This window comes from Panthera tigris, chromosome B1 (assembly GCF_018350195.1).
Source record: "Panthera tigris isolate Pti1 chromosome B1, P.tigris_Pti1_mat1.1, whole genome shotgun sequence".
In the NCBI taxonomy this organism is placed as follows: Eukaryota; Metazoa; Chordata; class Mammalia; order Carnivora; family Felidae; genus Panthera; species Panthera tigris.
In genome coordinates this window covers 150,221,387-150,240,904 of record NC_056663.1, presented here as the reverse complement: position 1 = coordinate 150,240,904, position 19,518 = coordinate 150,221,387, and the positions used below count along the sequence as shown (strand labels likewise).

The 19,518-nt window shown below is 34.3% G+C and overlaps 1 pseudogene; it reads right to left on the bottom strand.

Annotated features, from left to right (window-relative positions):
* Window positions 1–2,204: 2,204 nt before the first annotated feature.
* The window catches only part of LOC102958653, a 37,584-nt pseudogene continuing 20,270 nt past the window's right edge, over window positions 2,205–19,518 (bottom strand).

The window sequence follows — 19,518 nt, the reverse complement described above, 5'->3', positions numbered from 1 at the left end:
AAGAGGAGGAAAAGATGGAAGAGAAAGAACTGTGTATAAGACAAGCTACACATGTGTTTGGAATAGTACATAGGAGGCGCTCAACAACATTTACTCATTAACTGTAGAAATGAATAGTTCACCCTTCTATTTCTATCCAAAATAAGATCTTATAAGGGGACACTTCCTGGAAAAGCCTCAGGTGGGACTAGTTTAGTTTTGAATTTGGTAAAATATGACTCTTGGAACCCATCAAGAAAAAATAAAGTTATTCAATTTCATTACATTTGGCTCCATATTGGTTTCAAGTTACTTCATACTGTGGATAATGTTACTTTTAAGCCATGGACACAAATTATTTTCTGTTTGGTTCCATCCCAAACTAATGTTAGCATTTTAATAATTGAATTTGAAATGGCTTTCTTTTGTTTACTGAAGCAGTGGTGGTTATATCACAAGACTGTAAATCACTTAGGCAGTAATAAAGATGCTTCTACAGTATTACACAAGACCTAAAGTATTGTCTGTGCATTTTGTGAGAACAAAGGCCGTTGAATTTTTTTTTCAGTTTGTGCAGGATTTTACCTAATTTTAAGGCAAATAGTTATTTTTATTATATACTACACACACTTGAGGGTCTAAGAAATATATTTTTTCTTGACTGAACAAAATTATTCACTGCAAAATACTTAAATACACCTAAGAATATTCCCACAATGACTGTAAAGTGAATAGAAAGCAGTGTTCAAATTATCAAATGAAAGTGTAGAGAAAGCAGGACGAAAGGTGACTGAGATCCAGCTGTCATTGGGTCACTCAGTTCTTGTCCCAGATGTACCAAAGAATTGGAGACCCCAGATCAGAATGGGGAGATAGAGGGGCGCCTGGGTGGCTTGGTCAGTTAAGCGTCCAACTTCGGCTCAGGTCATGATCTCACGGTCCGTGAGTTCGAGCCCCGCGTCGGGCTCTGTGCTGACAGCTCAGAGCCTGGAGCCTGCTTCCGATTCTGTGTCTCCCTCTCTCTCTGACCCTACCCCATTCATGCTCTGTCTCTCTCTGTCTCAAAAATAAATAAACGTTAAAAAAAAAATAGAATGGGGAGATAGAGTTTATCAAGTAGGTAAGTAGAATACACTTGCAAGAGTAAAAGCAGACCACTGCCAGAAGAAGAAGGATGGCAATGGCTCCAAGAAGCTCTACCTACAACCTTTTAAGCCTGTTTTGTGTACATGTGAATTTGGCTTTATTGATATTTTTGATTGACACCTGGTGGTTATATGACATTATGGCTTCTCAGCATGCACCTACCCATGATGCATTCTATTTGCATTTATTTATGTATTGTGTATTTATGAGTGTCTTATGAGCTTTTGTTGTGACCTTAAAAGTACTTAAGGGCAAGGTGCACATTTTGAGCACATGCTCAGCTCTTATAAGTCCCCTTGTGGCTTTTGAGCCAGCTCTGTGGCAAGGCCTTTCCTGTTCTGTTAGCCCTTAGAGGTAGCTCTGAAAGTGTGACTGTTAACTTTCAGGGTGGCTCCAAAGGTGTGGCCAGCACCTGCTTTATCCTTCCTTGCTCATGTCTACCTAACACAGTGTTTTGCAACTTGACAAGGTCATCCAATTAGCATGTTACAGAGTTATGGATAGGACCCAGGATTTTCTTATCTAAAATTGCTGCAGGTTAGCATATTCAAGAAGAAGAGGAAGAATGGGGCATTTGGGTCACTTAGTGGGTTAAACGTCTGACTTCAGTTCAGGTCATGATCTCGCGGTTTGTGAGTTCAAGCTCTGCAACCGGCTCTGTGCTGACAGCTCAGAGCCTGGAGCCTGCTTCGGATTGTGTGTCTCCCTCGCTCTCTGCCCCTCCCCTTCTCACACTCTCTCTCACTCAAAAATAAACATTAAAAAAAAAAGAAGGGGAAGAAAATAATTAGAGTTGAGATCATTTTCTACCAGAAAACAATTGCAGGGGCACCTGGGTGGCTCAGTCAGTTGAGCGTCCGACTTCGGCTCAGGTCATGATCTCGCAGTCCGTGAGTTCAAGCCCCGCGGCGTCGGGCTCTGTGCTGACTGCTTGGAGCCTGGAGCCTGTTTCAGATTCTGTGTCTCCCTCTCTCTCTGACCCTCCCCTGTTCATGCTCTGTCTCTCTCTGTCTCAAAAATAAATAAATGTTAAAAAAATTTAAAACAAAAATTGCAGAAGCTAACTTAGTTTTTCAAAACTAAACTAGGTGTGTATATGGTCCACTGGTATCCAGCTTTATAACTCCTGTTTGTTCAGGTAAGTATCCTGTTCCTGCCACAACCGTGGCTTCAGCTGTCTTGCTGTTAGCAGCTAATTCCTTTTCACACAGAGTCACAACTTGCGGATAAAGTTTTAACCCTTCTGCTTTTCCAGAGTTAGAGTGATACTGCATGTTTCTGCCTTTTATTCTCCCACCAAGGGTGGCTTGAGGGATGATAAGAATGTTGCCAAGGAGCTCTAATACAGACACGTGCTTGCCATTTTCTGTTTCACTTAATCATATTAACCATTTTGTGAAGAAGTTTTTTATTAGGTGCCTTGGAAAAACACACATAGATCACTAATGCTCCCTGAACCTCCTGGGTCTCGGTGAGCCCCTCGGCTGGGTGTACTTACAGCCAGCCCCGCAGGCACTGATCCAGAACTCCCCGGGCCTGAGGTATCCAGCCACCCTCAGCCTGGGCTCAAACCCTGGCAATCTAACATGTCCAGGTCCTGGGCTTGAGGCCATTTACATTTTTAGCCATAGTAACTGATATGTAATCTTTGGAAGAATTATATTTTGAGTACATTTTCTGCTAGTTAATGACTGTGTTTCCCGAAAATTCACATGGTGAAGTCTTCACTCCCAATGTGATAGTATTTGGAGGTGGGACCTTTGGAAGGTAATAAGGTTTAGATGAGGTCATGAGGATACAGTCCTCAGGATGAGATTAGTGCCCAAAAAGAATAGACCAGATAATCTGCTTTCTTTCTTCTCTCTTCTATTTCTGCACCGTTTGAGGATACACCAAGAAAGCAGCCATCTGCAAGACAGATGACTTCACCATAATTTAATGATGTTGGCATTCTGATCTCAGGTCAGACTTACATCCAGAACTGTAAGAAATAAATGTCTGCTATTTAGGACACCTAGCCCATGGCATTTTGTTATAGCAGCCTGTGCTAAGACACTGTATTGGATTTCGATTCTTCTCTCTCTGACTTGTAAATAGAGATTTCCAAAGGTCTGCTGTTTTAGTGAATCAAATTTTTTAAATTTTATTAATAAAGTAAATTTGAGAGAGAGAGACAAAGAGAGACAAGAGAGTGAGTGGGGGAGGGGCAGCGAGTGAGGGAGACACAGAATCTGAAAGAGGCTCCTGGCTGTGAGCTCTCAGCACAGAGCCCAATGTGGGGCTCGAACTTACAAGCCATGAAATGACGTGAGCCAACTATCATATGTTCAAGCAATTCTACTTTTGGGTATTTATCTGAAGAAAACAAAAATATCAATTCAATATATATCAATATATATATATATCAATATATATCAATATATATATATCAATCTGTATCTATATCTACATCTATATCTATATCTATATCTATATATATATATTGCAGCATTATTTACAATAGCTAAGACATAAAAGTAACCTAAGTGTCCATTGATAAGTGAATAAAGATGATGTACATATGTATGTATTTATGTATGTATATATGCATTCTTTCACTGGACATACTTCATTTTATTGTACTCACTTTATTGCACTTTGTAGATACTGCCTTCTCTACGAATTGAAGATTTATGGCAACTCTCAAGCAAGTCTATCAGTCCCATTTTGTTCTCAGCATTTGCTCACTCCATGTCTGTCATATTTTGATAATTCTTGTAATATTTCAAACTTTTTCATTGTTATATTTGTAATGGTGATCTATGATCAATGATTATGATTTGCTGAAAGTTCAGATGATGGTTACCATTTTTTAGCAATAAAGTATTTTTTCATTAAGGTACATACATTTTTTTTGACATAATGTTATTGCACACTTACTAGTCTACAGTAGAAACAGAACTTTCATATATGTATTGGGAACCAGAAAAAATATTTGTTGTAAAGATCACTTTATTGCTGTGGTCTGGAACTGAACTTGTAGCATCTTCAAGGGATTCCTGTGCCTCAGAATATTACTCAGCATTAAAGAAGAAAGAAATGTTGCCATTTGTGACATCATGGATGGACTTACAGAGTATTATGCTAAGTGAAATAAATCTGAAAAAGACAAATACTTATATGTGGAATCTAAACAAGACAAACAACCAAAATAAAGCAAACTTATAGAGAACAAAGTGTTGGTTGGTTACCACAGCTGGGAGATGCTGAAGGTGAGCAAAATATGTGAAGGGGACTAAGAGGTACAAACTTCTAGAAAAGAAAGAGAGAGAGAGAGAGAGAGAGAGAGAGAGAGAGAGAGAGAGAGAGAGGGAGGATGGGACCAATACTGTATGCTCTCACTTCTGTGTTAGAAATTTAAAAATAAATAAATAGATAAACAGATAACACAAATTCATAGAAAACATCAGATCTGTGATTACCAGAAATAGGGGTGGGGAAGGGGGAAATGGAGGAAGGTGGTCAAATTTTCAGTTACAAGTACTAGGGATGTAATGTACAACATGATGACTATAGTTAACACTGCTGTTTGGCATATGTAAAAGTTGTTCGGCATATATAAAAGTTGTTGAGAGTAAATCCTCAATGTTCTCATCACCAGGAAAAATAAATGTATTTTCTTTTTTTCCCCCTGTATCTATATGAGGTGATCAGAGTTAACTTACTGTAGTAATCATTTCATGGTATGTGAAATGGTAAGTGAAATCATTATGCTGTACACTTTACTTATGTGGTGATATGTCAATTACATCTCAATATAACTGAGGATAAGACACTTGAAAAATATTATTGATGGATTTGAGTACTGAAAACATAGCTTTTAAAGTTCTAAAACATAGAAAAGCAGTAAGTTAATAAACAAGAAGTAAAGATCAAACTAGGAAAATATTTAAAAATAACATTATTAGTGAAGTGTTACTATCCGCGATATATATGAAGTTTCCATAAGAAACATTAGATTCTACATAAAATAAGAAGATGCATAAGGAGACAATGTGTAGAGCAAACGAAATTGGCCAATTCACTTAGAAATATATCATGCTTAAAAGTGACACTAATGTGCAGTTTTAAAGTATTTTGTCTATCACACTTGCAAAGTTATAAATAAATCCTGGAATATATCATAGTTTTCAGGCATAAATTATGTTTAAGCATAAACTAGTACTATCTTTATGAGACATATTTAGGCATGATTTTAACTTTTTTGGTTTGTTTGCCATATTTTGACCCAGAATTTGCATTTTTGGGGATCTAGCTTAAAACCTCCACACTGTGGAATAATTAACGTTCCATACATTTAGTTCATCATTAATCACACTAATCCAAAATTAACATTAAAAATCTCAGAGAGATACTTTTCTTTAGTGGTTACTGATCCCAATACCCAGTCTCCTTTTCTTTTTTTAAATACTAGAACATTGATAATTTTAGCTGGATGCATGACCATCTACTTAAACACCACATTAGCAAGACTCTGGTAAGTTCAAAATTGCCATGTTTTGTCCAGTAAGATAGCAGCAGATGGTGAAAGTCACTGTCTAATAATTCCTGAAAAGAAAATGCTACCCATTCAAGTATGTTTTCTGACATTCAGTCTTATTTAGATGAGACATGGTGACAGCAACAACCTAGGGGATGATAGCCTAACAGTATAGAAGATACCTCTTTCCCTCTGACTTATCTGGCATTTCAGAATTTTTAGAAAAGACGAGTATGATTATTACATTGTTTAAGACACCACTATCAGTTCTCAAAGAGCATTGACCGCGTCTTAACTAATAGTTTTCTGTACTTTCCCAATAATCTACAATGAATATCTACACAGATAACACAAGTCAACATTTAAAAGAAGAAAGTAACCAAAAATAAAACTGGACAGAATTCACTCAACTGGTGTTTTACTGCTAAAAGCTGGTGGTCTTAACTCTAAGCTATTTGGGTGCTTAAGAATTTCTTAGGACTTATCACTAGAAAATATTCTATATGTAAGTAATAGATGTAGTATACTGACTTTAAATGAATGCTTTTGTGTGTATATTCATATATACATGAATATAACAGAATTGGGGGAAAGGTAATATATAACAGCCTTGTTGAATTAGCAGAAGGTCCTCTATACTTAGAAAAAAAAACCAACAGAATAATGTTAGCACTATGCTTCTTAGAGAAATCTTGCATTTTAAGCATTGTCAAATAGACTTAGAAATAGTTATTCTGTATAATGATAACCATTAATTTGGGTTAACTTTCTGGTCATAATTAAGTGACTATAATACAACAACCTAGCTCATCGAGTTAGATGAGGATTAAAAAATAATTTATCACTGTAGCTAGCACGCACACATGGAGTTCCATAAAGATTAGTTTTTGTGATTATGATAAGCAAATTTAGAGATGAGATACTAAGATTAAGTGACAAACAGAAAACGTATACCTGGGTACCTCTCAATGGACGTTAAGGTTAGAAAGTTAATGTGGATTAATTGAAAAGGACTACATGGCAGTTAATAATTTTTCACTTATTCAGTTAGTAATTCAAAGCTGGAGATGTGCCTTGGAATAAAGATATAACAAAATGCATATTTTAGGATATTGAACCGTGTCAAATTATACTTAACATGTGTATTTAAAATTTATTGTGCTATGACCTTTTTACTGGCATACATGACTAATATCCTCCAATGATGCTATAGAGGCAAAGTGTTTTCATAGATGAAATACTTTTATAGGCAGAATGTAGCCTCAATAGAGAATAATCATTTTATTTCTAGTATCATTCAGTATCAAAAGACTGCTTAATATCATCATTAATAAACTTAAATGTAAAAAAAAAGAAAAAATTAAAAAAAATAAGCTTAAATGTAATATCTGTCTGGGTGTCATTGAGCACTTTTATAGAAAGTCATCTAGAGTAAGAAGATGCAGGAGATTATGTTTGAGTTCTATACTACTCCACATAAATTATGTAATGTGTTTTTTAGGTAGGTGAAGGAGTAGAAGTGGGATAAAGTAGGCTGAGTAAATTCATTAGGGATACATGTAAGCTGTGTTTTAATTATACATTATCCCAAGATAATATATACCTAATAAACTATATACATAAATATATATAACTATATGAGAAACTATGTATATTACAGTTTATGTTACTGAAAACCATAGATTTGTAAAAATATATCCATTTTCTTTCTTCTAAGCCTGGCTTTCATGTCTTCTGATATTAATTACCCCATCATTATTTTCCCTTAATTTTTATTACCAATCTTATTAGAATGTAAGCTTCTCAGCAGAGGAATATAGGTCTGTTTTATTCAACAGTTCATCATCATCATCAAACTGCCTTGCAATAAAAATGCCATATAGTCTCTTACACATATAAAATGTTTAATAAATACATATTTTTAACTAAAGAGAATCAGCAACATTAGTAAAGGAAAGAAACTTGGAGATCAAGTTTACGTAAATAAGAAAACTGAGGCCAAGAGAGGACAGACAAAAAAAGCTCAAGATCACAGAACAAGTCTATGGGAGAGATCATATGGTCATGCGAATAGCGGTAATTTTGGATTTCTTTCTTTAAACGTTATTGCAATATCCATTCTTTCTTCTTTTTAGTAAGAAAACATTTCTCATTATTATTTTCAATCACTTTCCCTTTTAACGATAAAGGATAGTCTCTTTAATAAAAATGAGTTGTTGGGAAAATGAATGAACATAACGTTAAGGGTAGTTTCTCTGGTCACCATGCATGATGTTTCTGAAGTATGCAGTGGATAATACATTAAGATTAACTTAATGTATATGGATAACATTTCTACAAACTAGTTTCGGCCATAAAAAATATAGCACAGAAAATGTCATTTCCAAAGTACAAAGAGTTTCATGGTTGTGCTAGGATTCAAACTGAGGACTTTCTAGTTCAAGTGTAGAATTTTCTATGAAATAAACATATATATATGTTAAATTAGCACGGTTTCACAATAAATAATAGATAAATGTAGTGCACACTAGTAACCAATTTTAAGTTTCTATTCTCTTTTCCTCCTTCAGACGCTCTACCTGCTGACTGTATTTTACAACCTCTCTTTCAGTTTGATATGGTCATATGACTGTGTCCACACTAATGGTATATGAACAGAGGCGGTATGTGCAACTTTTGATGTATCATTGCATTGCACTATTTCCCCTGGAAAAAAATGTTAGAATACAGACCTGGTAGTACTTTGTCTTGGACCGTGCAGATCAGGACAATACCTTGGAGTATGGGCAGATTTATAAAGGATCTTGGGTACTGAATGATATTTTTAAAAATGTTTATTTATTTTTGAGAGAGAGAGAGAGAGAGAGAGAGAGAGAGAGAGAGAGAGCGCGCACACATGCATGCAAGCGGGGAAGGGACAGTGAGAGAGGGGGAAAAGGATCCGAAGTGGGTTCATTTGGCTCTGTGCTAACATCAGAGAGCCTAAAGTAGGGCTTGAACTCATGAACTGCGAGATCATAACCTGAGCCAAAGTCAGAAGCTTAACCGAGTCACCCAGGATGTCTAGGTCTCATTCTTACTACATCCTTAGCCATACGTATGTAGCCTATACACTTACTAATATAAAGTAAATAAGAAATCAAGAGAGACAGAAGGGATGTAACTCTAACTCAAGCAAGAGATCAGAACTCAGATCCTGGAAGCCAAGAGTAGGTGGAAAATAGAAGACCAAGAATTGGACAGGGTAATTAATGACAACTACAGACTGGGAAACATATACTGCTTATGGACACAAAGAACTCATGCTGGATATGCTTAAGAGTAATAAATAAATAAAAGGAGAAGGTCTGTTCCTTTTCAGGTTATCTCAGAGAAATTAGAGTGGAAATAAAGTAAAAAAAGTAATGAGGATGAAGGTCTTCTCAGGGAGATAAGCAAACAGATGAGAAGCAAGAGAGTTAAATAAACAGTATGGTGAGAATTAATGTGTATCTAAATATGAAGAATTATTTACAAATACACTCATTGAGGTGCTTTTTAAAGGATTCATTAAGTAGTAGGGACTGAGCTTATATTCTCTTGGCTGAATTAAGTAATGGTTCTGAACCTCAGATTTATCACCTGAAAAAGAGTGGTTTTAAGAATTTGATAAAAACACAATGGAAAGAAAATGGCACATAAAAGTCTAATCATTCTTGTTTATATCATTGTTAGAGAAAATGAGGCAACTAATTCTCTGTAGGATCTGACATCATCAAAGTAGAATATAATAATTTACTTCGAAATTGAAAAATAAGTAGATATCTTTTAGGCAGAGAGCAACATAGGGTTTTTCAAACAGAAGAAAGTATAGACTTAAAGGCAAAGAATCAGGTAAGATCATCATATATAGAGGAAATTAATAGAGATTTACAAAGCTTGGAACATAGGTTACAAAATAGAAAATAACTGAAAAAGTAGATAGGGACAAAATCTGAAAGATTTAACTTCCAATTTAAAGATATTAGACATAATCCTATGTGTTAAAAAGCATACTTTTTCTTAACCAAAGAGTGATATGAAAGATATATTTTATACAAAGAAATCCAAGCTTCATTATGGTGTATGGAAGAACAAAACAGGCCACTACAGGGAGATTGGACAAAAAATTTGGAAAGAGAATTGATATCCAAACTAAGTCAGGGGAAACAGGCATACATAAAGAAAAAAATGATTGAAGAGATAATCTGAAAATAGAATCAGTATCACTTGGTAAATAACTGGATGTGGGAAACTCTGTAACTTGAGAAACTCATGATTCTAATAAGCAAAATTTCAAAAACTGGGAAAGAAATAGATTTTTAGAAAAGAAATGAGTAAGTTTTATGAAAGTGGGATTGTTGCCAAAAGTATAGGGATATGGGTATGCCTCAGGTATATATATACTTAAGGTAAAATGATGCATATAAGAGTAACATAAAAATCATATTTTTGCTATATTGTTCATCTCCTATATCTTCATACTTCTTCATAAGGAGTTTGTATATTTAATATTAGCTGCTTACTCCCAAGAAAGTATTTGAATTTCAGTGTGAAGGAGATCGTTGTATGACAAAAGGAACAGAATGAGGAAGACATTAAAGATGGCCCCTGCATTTATAAAGCTGAGTCTAGAGTGAGGAAGCAGATAAATTGTGATGGTTAATTTTATGTGTCAACTTTGACAAGGGAAATGGATGTCCAGATTAAACAATATTCTTGGTTGTGACTTTGAGTATTTCTGAGTAAGATTACCATTTGAATGAGTAGACTCATTAAAATAGATAGTCTTCCCTAATGTGGGTGAGTATCATCCAATCTGTGAGGGCTCCAATAGAACAAAAAGGTTTATGAAGGAGGAATTCAACCCTTTTTGCTTCCTTCATGCCTTCCTGAGCCAGGATATCAGTCTCCTGCCCTTGAACTGAGATTTGCAGGTTTTTAGGCCTTGAGAATAGGACTGGGATTACACCAATGGCTTTGTGGGGTTTCCATCTTGCAGATAACAGATCATGGGACTTCTCAGGCTCCATAAAAGCATGAGCTAAATTATTACAATCTCTTTATATAAATCCACTATGGCTTTATTTCTCTGGAGGACTCTAAAACACAAACTAAGAGAAATTTGTTGATCAAGGTACCATCATGACCAATGGTGAGGAGAATAGCAAGGTGAAGTCTAGTTTGTGGGGTTATACTCACATGGTAAATGGAATCACACAGCTATTCTCAGTCATGTTTCCTGTTGAAAGGATTTCTGTCCCTAATATAAATGAAGTGAACACCTTCCAGTAGCAACAGCTAATATATATGAAGAAGAATAGAAGCAAAAAAACCACTCATCTAATCTAGAAAGGCCTGATGGACAAGCAGGGAGAGGAGAAAAAAAGAAAAACACTGGCCTATATGGAAACCATTTCATCTGAAAACTTTCAACTTCAGTAAAAGGGGTTTGTTTAGTCCTAACAATTTCTTCACCAACTCAGGCTAATATTAAATTTATTCCTCTGTAAAATCCCAAGAAAAACATAAGTAAATTGAAACTAAGAGATAAAGAAAAACCTTTCACTGAACTTGTAATTTAATAAAAATTGTTATCTATGGATAAGAAAAGGAACAGGGTGAAGAGGCAATGATGGAAGGGTGCCTTTTCGAAACACACCCTGTTACTGTAGTTTTGGTTTAGAAAATATATAAATATTTTACATATTCACAAAGAAAATTTTAATTTACAAAAGCCCCCTTCACCAAAAAAAAAAAAATTGAAAAAAGTAAGTAAAGAAACTCAACTTTATATCAAGGTGGAGACATAGCCACATACAGAAGTAAATTACTTTAAATGACTTTGAAATAAATTAGAAGCACAAAGAAATAGTAAATATTATTTAGCAGTTTAAATTTGGGGTGTAATCAATATTACGAATTTAAACTTATTGTGTAGAATAACACAACTGTGTTTTACCTTAATGTTATAAACCAAATATTTCAGTAAAAAAGAATGAGATCAAGATCCAACCAGTTTAAATTTTATAATGTTAAAATTGAGTCTGAAATATGCTAAATCTATAATTTTTCTTAGGAAAACTACATTTTTCTGTCTAAAGAAAGGATTGTATCTTCAAAAACAACCATGTCGTGAATGACAAGAAAGAGTAAGAAACTCCAGATGAACAATCAAGAGAAATAACAAAAGAATTCTTTGAAATTCAGAGTACTCAATATTCAATACTTAGAAATACTGAAGTGACTTTAAAGTTTAATGTAAAAATTTCAAAAACACTGTCATAAAATAATTTTTCTGCAACATAAACCAGTAAAATTTGCTGAAATCATTGACTGAACAAACGCTTTTAGGTCAAATTAGATTTTTGTAAACAAAGAATCCTGTGACTAGCTTCAAAGTTAGTTCTGTTAAATTAAGAAAAAATCCCATTTACAATTGTACCAAAAATAAGATACACAGAATAAACCTAACCAAAGAGGTGAAAGAGGTATACTCTGAAAACTAGAAAACATTGATGAAAGAAATTAAAGACACAAAAAAGTAGAAAAACATTCCATGCTCATGGACTGGGAGAACAAATATTGTCAAAACGTTTATACTACCCAAAGCAACCTACACATGTACTGCAATCCCTAACAAAATATGAACATCCTTTTTCACAGAACTAAAACAAAGAATCCTAAAATTTGTATGGGACCACAAAAGACCCCGAATAGCCAAAGCAATCTTGAAAATGAAAAGCAAAGCTGGAGACATCACAATTCCAGACTTCAAGTTATATTGCAAAGCTCTAGTCATGAAGAGAGTATGGAACTTGCACAAAAACGATGGAACAGAAGAGAAGACTCAGAAATGAACCCAAATCTATATGGTCAATTATTCTTTGGCAAAGCAGGAAAGAATATCTAACCGGAAAAAGACAATCTCTTCAATAAATGGTGGTGGGAAAACTGGACAGCAGCCTAAAAAAAGAAAGAAACTGGGACACTTTCTTATACCATATGCAAAAGTACAATCAAAATGGATGAAAGACCTAAATGTGAGACTTGAAACCATAAATAAATAAACCATAAAATCTTAGAAGAGAACACAGGCAGTAATTTCTTTGACATCAGCCAAAGTAACTTTTTTGTAGATATGTCTCCTGAGGCCAGGGAAACAAAAGCAAATATAAGCTCTTGGGACTATATCAGGAAAAAAAAGGAAAACAAACAAACAAAAACACCTTTTGCATAGCAAAGGAAACAACCAACAAAACTAAAGGGCAATCTATGGAATGGGAGAAGATATTTGCAAATGACATATCCAATAAAGAGTTAGTATCCAAAATATATAAAAAAATTATACAACTCAACACCCCAAAACCAAATAATCCAATTAAAAATGGGCAGAGGATATGAACAGACATTTCTCCGAAGAAAATATACAGATGACCAAAAGACACATGAAAAGATGTTCATCATCACTAGCCATCAGGAAAATGTAAATCAAAACTACAATGAGATATCACCTCATACCTGTCAAATGGGTAAAATCAACAACACAAGCAATGACAAGTATTGGCAAGGATGTGGAGAAAGGGAAACCCTCTTGCACTGTTAGTGGAAATACAAATTGATGCAGCCACTCTGGAAAACAGTATGGAGGTTTCTCAAAAAGTTAAAAATAGAACTACCTATGATCCAGTAATCACACTACTGGGTATTTTCCTAAAGAATGCAAAAACACTAATTCAAAGGGATACATTCACCCCTACATTTATAGCAGATTGTATACAATAGCCAAGATATGGAAGCAGCCCCAGTATACATCAGCTGATGAATGGATAAGGAAGGAGTGTGTGTGTGTGTGTGTGTGTGTGTGTGTGTGTGTGTGTGTATAATTAGGTGTATATACATACACACACACACACACACACACACACACAGAATATTATTCGGCCATATAAAAGAATGAAGCCTTGCCATTTGCAATGACATGGATGGAGCTAGAAAGTATAATGCTAAGCGAAATAAGTTAGAGAAAGACAAATACCATGGGCTTTCACTCATATGTGGAATTTAAGAAACAAAACAAATGAGCAAAGGGAAAAAAGAGAGAAAGAAACAAATCAAAAACAGAGTTGTAACCTCTAAAGAACACTTTGGTGGTTACTAGAGGGAAGTTAGGTGGGCAGATGGGATAAAGCGTAATAGGGATTAAGGAGGGCACTTACTGTGATGAACACTGAGTAATGTATGGAATCATTGGATCACTATATTGTACACCTGAAACTAACATAACACTGTAAGTTAACTAAATAGAATGAAAATAAAAACTAAAGAAACTACTTCTTTTAAAATTCTCAGGGAAGGGGTGCCTGGGTGACTCAGTCGGTTAGGTGTCTGACTGCCTCAGGTCATGATCTCACAGTTCATGAGTTTGAGCCCCACTTCTGTCTCTATGCTGATAGCTCAGAGCCTGGAGCCTGCTTTGGATTCTGTGCCTGCGCGCCTCTCTCTCTCTCTCTCTCTCGCTCTCAAAAATAAACATTTACAAAAATAAAATTCTTAGGCAAGTGTTACTCAACATTTTCAGATTTGGATGAGCAAAAGGTAATTCATAAAGGTAATCCGTAAGCAATGGATATAATTATTTATGATTTATTTGGGATTTCTTTTTAAGTTCCAGTTTAGTTGGTTGTTGTTTTTAGTTTTTTAAAGAAATACATTATGTTAATCTTTCTTTTCTGGGAAGCAAGAAACATGGGCTTTCAAAAACCTATATATTTGCATGGCATTATTTTGTATGTTATTATTATACACAGAACACCATGGCCATGGCTTATTTAGATTTATTTATCTTAATTTAGAAAAAACCTGTGGTGTTTACTACTAAAACATTATCTTTAAGATTTTTTTTTAAATGTAAGATTTCAGGCACAAAAATTGAATGGTTAAAGAAATGTCTTTCTATTAATGTGCTGCTTATATAATAACTGAGCACCTCAGAAATAGAGAGTGATATTTAAACCCAGTGGGAAGATCATGAATATCAGAGTTCCACTTAACAAACATTCTTGACAGGTTTTTATTTATTTTTAATATGCTAGCAAAAACATTTAACAGAACTCAGGGTGATTTTCAGTATGCTCTCACACAATCTTAGTACTTCATGTGAACTTCAGGCATCTGTGAAGTGATCATTTACTTTCACTTCTTTCCCAATTCACTTTGTCTAAAATGACTTGACACAACATAAATTTACTTTATTTCACTTACAAATATAAAAAGAGAAGTCTTTTTGTTTTATGAATTAGTTTCCCTTTGTCCATATATCTTTCCCAGCTGACAAAAATAATGTATATTAGAGTCTGTGTTAATCTCCAATTCCTCTAGACTTTCAGTCAGGTAAACATGAAAATCTGCATATTATAATTACTATAAATCTGGAAAGGTTAATTTGGACATAATTTTTAATGTATCATCTGCTAGACTTGGAAAACAATGATAATTTTACTTCGTCTCATGCTTTCTCTCGAACCTCCTTCCCAAAATTTTCCAACTTCTGCCTTCCAGAAACCAGGCAATTTCAAACTATAAAAATATACTTAATATATACATTTCAAACTAATCAATTTTACATAACAAAATAGTTTTATTCTCAATATTGTTAAATGAGTTTGATTTTGTCTGTGTATGATTTTTGGGATTTCTATTTTGTCTCCCTGTATCATTTCCTTGAATGTACCATGTGGCAATACTCCCTACTATTTTTGTTTTCTAAAAATTGCTTGTAAAACCTCCCAGAGTATTTAACAAAAATGTTAAATTATGTGAAAAATAGTTATCTTAGCTATATTTATTACTATGAAATTTTTTATAAGCTGTGATGCTGTATTTTTAATCTATTGATGCAGCTGTGTTCTTTTCGTTAAAATATTTTAAACCATTTGTATTCATATAGCTCTAATTTCTAATAAATCCATGAATCTCAATGTTTATAATGGGTAAACTTTTCTTAAATATTTACTTGACAAATTTTTCATATTCTAGAATTTTCCCTTAACAATGTTTACTTTTGTGAATACGTCAATTTGTATGTTGAGGTCTGAAACAGATAGGTTTCTGACATTTATGTTGAGATAATAAACAATAATCTAGTTGATCTTTCTCTTACAGTTCAAAGAAAACAATCATGAGATAATTAAAATAAGACAAAACTGAATGCTAAGACCCTGAGTTTTTAACTCTGTGCCAGGAATTAATATCACAAAAGTCATACTTTTCCAACGTGAGTGGAATAAAACAAATAAATAATAAAAAGATTTCCTAAATAATTTCTAAGTTCTTTGGAGTTTAAAAATTCTAGAAAGTTACAATTTTGTTGATATGACCTATATATATAATTATATATATTTATATTATTTTATGTATATATTATATATATAATGCTGAGTGAATATTAAAATTGGACATTTTAATTTTTTTTAGCTTCAAGTTTTTATGTAAATTCCAGTTAGTTAACCTACAGTGTAATATTAATTTCAGGTGTGCAATATAGCAATTCAACACTTCCATACATCACCCTGTGCTCATCATGACAGGTGAATTCCTTAATCCCCATCTCCCATTTAATCCATGCCCCCATCCACCTCCTCTCTGATAATAATCCCCGTGCTCTCTGTAGATCAGTGTCTGTTTTCTGGTTTGCCCCCCACCTTTTTACTCTTTTTCCCTTATGTCTGTTTTGTTTCTTAAATTCTACATGAGTGAAATCATATGGTATTTGCCTTTCTCTGACAGATTTATTTCACTTAGCTGTACACTCTCTAGCCCCACACATGTCATTGCAAATGGCAAGATTTGATTCTTTTTGATGGTTGAGTAATATTCCATTCTATATAAATACCATATCTTCTTTATCCATTCATCAGTCAGTGGACATTTGGGCTCTTTCAATGATTTGGCTATTATTAATAATACTGCTATAAACATCAGGGTGCATGTGACCCTTCAAATCAGAATTTTTGTAACATTTGGGTAAATACCTAGAGGTGCAATTGCTGAATCAGGGTAGTTCTATTTTTAACTTTTTGAGGGACTTTCATACTGTTTTTCAGAGTGGCTGTGCCAGTTTGCATTCCCACCAACAGTGTAAGAGGGTTCCCCTTTCTCTGCATTCTCCCCAACACCTGTTTCCTGTGCTGTTAATTTTAGCCATTCTGACAGGTGGGAAGTGATAGTGCATTATAGCCTTCAATTGTATTTCCCTGATAGTGATGTTGAGCATCTTTTCATGTGTCTGTCATCTAACTTCATGTTTTTGAAAAATTGTTTATTCGTGTCTTCTGTTCATTTTTTAATTGGATGGCTTGTTTTTTGAGGTGTTGACTTTTATAAGTTCTTTATATATTTTGAATACTAGCCTTTTACCAGATATGTCATTTGCAAGTATTTTCTCCCATTCCATAAGTTGACTTTCAGTTTTGTTGATTATTTCTTTCCCTTTACAGAAGCTTTTTATCTTGATGAAGCCCCAATAGTTTATTTTTTCTTTTGTTTCCCTTACTAAAGGAGACATTTCTAATAAGAAGTTGCTATGGCTGATGTCAAGGAAGTTACTGCCTATGTTCTCCTCTAGGATTTTGATGATTTCCTATCTCACATTAAGGTTTTTCATCCATTTTGAGTTTCTTTTGTATGTAAGAAATTGGTCCAGTTTTATTCTTTTGCAGGCTGCTGTCCAGTTTTTCCAACACCATTTGTTAAAAAGACTTTTCCATTGTGTATTCTTTCCTTTTTTGTCAAAGATTAGTTAACCATATAGTTGTGGATCCATTTCTGGGGTTTCTCTTCTGTTCCATTGATCTATGTGTCTGTTTTTGTGCCAGTGCCCTATTGTCTTGATCACTACTTATTTGTTGTTTTTTCTTTCACAAATGTCATAGCAGGTTTATTAGTAAGAGCCATAAATGGAAGCAGTCAAAATATCTATCAACAGTGAATGGATAAATAAGCAACCATATGGAACAATCTAAAAATCATTATTCTACTTGAAAATAAGCCAGATTACGGGGAGAGAGAGAGAGAGAGAGAGAGAGAACACTGAGTGATTCTACACATAAGATTCTAAGAATACAAACTCATCTATATTTGTAATATAATTTGAAGTCTGTTTGTGATGCGTCCAGCTTTGTTTTTCTTTTTCAAGATTGCTTTGGCTATTTGGGGTCTTTTATGGTTCCATACAAATTCTGGGATTTTTTGTTCTAGTTACGAAAAATCGATGTTGGTATTTTGATAGTGATTGCATTAAATGTGGAGATTGCTTTGGGTAATATAGACATTTTAACAATATTTGCTTTTCCAATCCATGAGCATGGAATGTTTTTCCATTTCTTTGTGTCATCTTCAATTTTTTTCGAAATTGTTTTATAGTTTTCAGAGTACAGATCTTTTACTTTGGTTAGGTTTATTCCTAGGTATCTTATGGATTTTGGTACAATTGTAAATGAGATTGATCCCTTGATTTCTCTTTATCCTTCTTCATTGTTGGTGTATAGAAGTACATATCTACATATATTATCATGTCATTGGCAAATAGTGAAAGTTTGATTTCTTCCTTGCCAATTTGGATGCCCTTTGTTTCTTTTTGTTTTCTGATTGCTGAGATTAGGATTTCCAGGCCTATGTTAAATAAAAATGGTGAGACTTGGGGCTCCCGAGTGGCTCAGTTAAGCTTCTGACTTCAGCTCAGGTCATGATCTCACAGCTTATGAGTTTGAGCCCCACGTGGGGCTCTGTGCTGACAACTCAGAGCCTGCAGTTTGCTTCGGATTCTGTGTCTCCCTCTCTCTCTGTCCCTCCCCACTCACACTCTGTCTCTGTCTCTCAAAAAAAAAAAATATTAAAACAAGTTTTTAAAAATAAAAATGGTAAGACTTGACATCCCTGTTTTTTTCCAGACTGTAGATGAAAAGTTCAGTTTTTCTCCATTGATGATGATGATATTAGCTGTGGGTTTTTTGTATATGACCTTTATAATGTTGAGATATGTTCCCTCTATCCCTACTTATTGATGGTCTTTCAGACTTTTGTAGTGGTTACTCCACAAAGGACTTGAAACCAAATGCTTCTGTTTTTTTGACTTAGGTATCAAAATATTGGGATAGTTTTGGGGTTTTTTTTGGCTATTTCTTTTTAGAATATTAGTTATTACTGCCCTCATTTTTGTCTGAAAGTAGTGTTGGAGAATATGGATAGGACAGATCTAGAATTGCTGATCATTAGGGAAATATTAAAATATTAATAGTATTTAGAGAGAAAATAGAAAAATATAATACTTTTGTAACAGTATTTTCTTTCTAGTATTAAAGTTATTTATGTGCATTTTTTATATACTCTAAGAAAAAGGCAGTATATCTGATTCATATCTCACTCATGACATGCATGAATGTATGCTTAATAAATGATGTAATTAATTTCTATTGCTTGCTTCTCTTGCAGGGTAAGTTTTTTTTTTTTTTTTTTTTTTTTTTTTTTGTAATGTTTACTTTTGAAAGAGCATGAGTGGGAGAGGGGCAGAGAGAGAAGAAGACAGAGAATCCAAAGCAGGCTCCACGCTGTCAGCACAAAGCCCGTCGTGAGGCTCAAACCCACCAACTGTGATATCATGACCTGAACCAAAGTCAGACACTCAACCAACTGAGCCCCCCAGGTGCCCCAGGGTCAGTTTCAAGGATAAGAAAAAAGAGAAAAGAATCTCATATGTGTTTAAACTCTTTTTTTATTTCCTGAAGTTTAATTCTTTCTGAATTAGGAAAACCAAGCAAACAAAAATATACCCTCACTCTCAGTGTTGGTCTCCATTC